Source organism: Neophocaena asiaeorientalis, unplaced genomic scaffold (genome assembly GCF_003031525.2).
Source record: "Neophocaena asiaeorientalis asiaeorientalis breed wild unplaced genomic scaffold, Neophocaena_asiaeorientalis_V1.1 scaffold130, whole genome shotgun sequence".
Classification (NCBI taxonomy): Eukaryota; Metazoa; Chordata; class Mammalia; order Artiodactyla; family Phocoenidae; genus Neophocaena; species Neophocaena asiaeorientalis.
Genome location: NW_020173397.1, coordinates 4,597,022 through 4,600,760, shown reverse-complemented (window position 1 = coordinate 4,600,760; position 3,739 = coordinate 4,597,022).

The window sequence follows — 3,739 nt, the reverse complement described above, 5'->3', positions numbered from 1 at the left end:
CTCATTCTCATTTCCCTTTGTAGGTTTCTAACTACACTACTGATTCTACAGTGATATGATTTAAAAATCATAGCATTTTAAATGCTGGAGTTTTTTCTAATTTTCAGAATTAAGCGATATGCAGAGTATTGAGGACTTAAATTGTAGTTATAGTACAGAATTTAAATCACAGAAGCCTTGAAAATATGAAAAAGGAGATAATAATAAAGCTAACAAAAATTAAAAGGTACATAAAAGGAGTAAACGCACTAATTTACTCACATCTCATAACGAAGTCAATAGATATAGTGTTAAAGGTTAAGACATCTAAAAAAGAAAGTTATAACGATATGATATCAAGTTTTCATGAAAATCATTAGAGGAACAAAAAACAAAACTAAAAGTACAAACATCAGTTGCTTCTTGGAAATAAAACTGGGTCAGAGGGGATAAGATTTTCACTTTTTATTTTGTGGTATTCTGCACCATTTAATATTTTTAACCCCGAACCACTTCTATAATAAAACAAAGTGCATATATCTAGTTTTGATATTTATTAAGAAATGAAAAGAAAAGAAAGCAGGTTGGATCAGCTGACCTTTAAGTTCTCTTCTATCTTGAGAGCCTGTGATTCTGTGACCACAGACGCAGTTTAGGAAGATTAATCTTGCAGTCGTGTGCAAAATGGATTGGGATAGAGAGAGATGGAAGTGGAGAAGCCAATCACCAAGTTATTATAATACATATGGTAGGAAAGTAATGAGGGTCTGAACTGAGGTGTAGGCAGCAGGAATAGAAGGAAGGTTAAAAATGTTAAAGGCTTTGTGGAGATAGAATGTACCTAATTTGGAAATTGACTGGATAGAATGTACCTAATTTGGAAATTGGATGGAAGTACAGGGTTTCAGAAAAGGGGTATTAAACTGACTATAAAATTTCAAGTCAGCATGATTATAAGACTTGGTGGTATCATTAGCTGAAATAAGGGAATCAGAAGTAGAGAGAATATTCCAATGACTAGGCCAAAGTGAGTCAGGGAAGATGGTAATTATGAGAAGCAGCTTAATCATTAGTGGATGGGAGCATAGTGGTAGTCAAAAGGAATTTAGGCAGCACCTAAATTTGTTGAAGAGCTTGGCTCCTGCTCTCTGGTCAGGGAGGACTGGGGATCATTTCTGAGTTGATAGAAGGTTATTTGTAGCTTGATACATTCTGAGTTAAGGAAATGAAAAAAAAAATTTTTTAAACCTTCTCTCTACTAGAGGAAACAAAAAGTCTTGAGTATTGATACAGCTCTTCAGCACTATTCTATAAAATTGACCTTGCCATGCATAACTTAAAATATTAATGATAATAATAGTATCTCACTTAGACAAGTATGTCAAACACTGCATGTGTTATAAAACTAATTGCATCTCTAGTATATCTTATAATATCAGAAATATACTCCTGAGGCAAATAGATGATTATCAAAAATATACATGTACATGTGTAACAGTTATCCTTTCTTTCTTTTTTTACATTACCAAAATTGCAAAAACTGAATTGTCTAATTTTGTGGAAGTAAATTAGACAATTTATTTCCTGGGTTTCATGAATTCATGGTCATCCACTTTATTTGGATGCTTTATTTTATTTACACCTACGTCTTTCTATTAAATGGATTGAAGATAGCTTACACCCCCAAAGTATTAAAATATCCAAAATTGTAGCTAAATTCAAAATAAGGAAATGGAGCAAGATACTTCCAGGTGATATTACAAATGAAAACTGAAATTTCAGTAGGAAAATAGGATGACAGGTTAAAAAACTTCTCATGGATGAATCACTATGTTGTACCTCTGAAAATAATATTGTAAATCAACTACACTTTAATAAAAACAAACAAACAAAAAACAAAAACTCCTCATGCAAACATAAGTATAGAGAGATAAAAGGGGATCTAAAAAAAAGATCTGTACCATGTAAAAGGTCTATTTTGCATTTATAATTTAGAGGAAAACATAAAAGCATTTTAGGGCTTCCCTCATGGTGCAGTGGTTAAGAATCCGCCTGCCAATGCAGGGGACATGGGTTTGAGCCCTGGTCTGGGAAGATCCCACATACCGCAGAGCAACTAAGCCTGTGTGCCACAACTACTGAGCCTGCACTCTAGATCCCACGAGCCAGAACTACTGAGACCACGTGCCACAACTGCTGAAGCCCTCGCTCCTAGAGCCCGTGCTCCGCAACAAGAGAAGCCACTGCAATGAGAAGCCTGTGCACCGCAACAAAGAGTAACCCCAATCGCCGCAATGAGAGAAAGCCCACGAGCAGCAATGAGGACCCAACACAGCCAAAAATAAATAAATAAAACAAATTAAAAAAAAAAAACATTTTGTAAGGGAAAAGAAAATATTGAAAAATCAGCTTTGTGTTCTAAATAAAAGTTAAATTATATTAAAAACCAAGAAACTATAGATGACATTAAGTCACAAGTTAGAGGTATACGTTGATGAACGTGATAAGAAAAATTGCAAAATCCAAACTTATTTTTTTAGTCTAGGCTTGTGGGTTTTTTGAAAGTACAATAACCTTTTGAAATTATCAGAAATAGAGATTATTATCATCACACTTAGTAAGAGATGAAACTGAGGCTTCTAAGAACCTTGCTTAAAAGCAGGTGATAAAGCTGAATTTGTAAGCCAGTGACCTTGTTTTCTGAGCATTGCCTTTCCCCACTGCCATTCAGTGACAACCATCAGAGTTTTCTGCATTATTTTAACAATGCATAAAAAATTAGCTCCCGGGATATCTTACTTTAACTATCTTCCAACAAATAATAACACATACCCATGTTGATGAACTCAACTGACCAAAAAATCTGATCAAGTAAAATACTTTACATAGAAAAGAGCCTTTTTCTATCACCTCAGGCACCAGAGAAGGGCATGAAACACTAATGCTGCTGCTGCAGCCACCAAGAATCCTGTGTGCAAGCACAGGTCACTATCCACACACCACACACACACCTCACTCCCTGAGCCTGTGCAACATGCCACTGCCAGGGTCCCGTGATCCACCGACAAGTTCCCTGGGAGAACACACGGCACGCCTCAGGCTGTTGCAATGTCACACTGGCCTCTGCCGCTGCAGGCTCACCCCGCATTCCAATTATAACTACCGGACCCCTCCCTCCCCTTGCCATGAGTGAGCCAAAGCCCCCTAATTAGCTGCTGCTTTAACCCCGTCCTGTCTGGGCGGGAACAGAAACCTGAGGGTGACCTACATGCAGAGATGGGGCCAAAACTAAAGCTGAACCCCAGGAGCTGTGCGAACAAAGAAGAGAAAGGGAAATTTCTCCGTGCAGCCTCAGGAGCAGCAGATCAAATTCCCACAATCAATTTGAGGTACCCTGCATCTGTGGAACACCTGAATAGACAATGAATCAACCCCAAAGTGAGGCGGCGGACTGTGGGAGCAACTGTAGACTTGGGGTTTGCTGTCAGCGACTGACCTGTTTCTGATTTTTGTGTTTAACTTAGTATAGTTTTTATTGCTTGTTATCATTGGTGAATTTTTTATTGGTTTGGTTGCCCCCCCCCATTATTTTTAGTATTTTTAATTTTTTTATTTTAATAATTGTTTTTGTTTTTTTATTTTAATTATTTTATTTTATTTATTTATTTTTTCTTTCTTTTTTTCTCCCTTTTCTTCTGAGCCGTGTGGCTAACAGAGTCTTGGTGGTCTGGCCTGGTGTCAGGCCTTAGCCTCTGAGGTG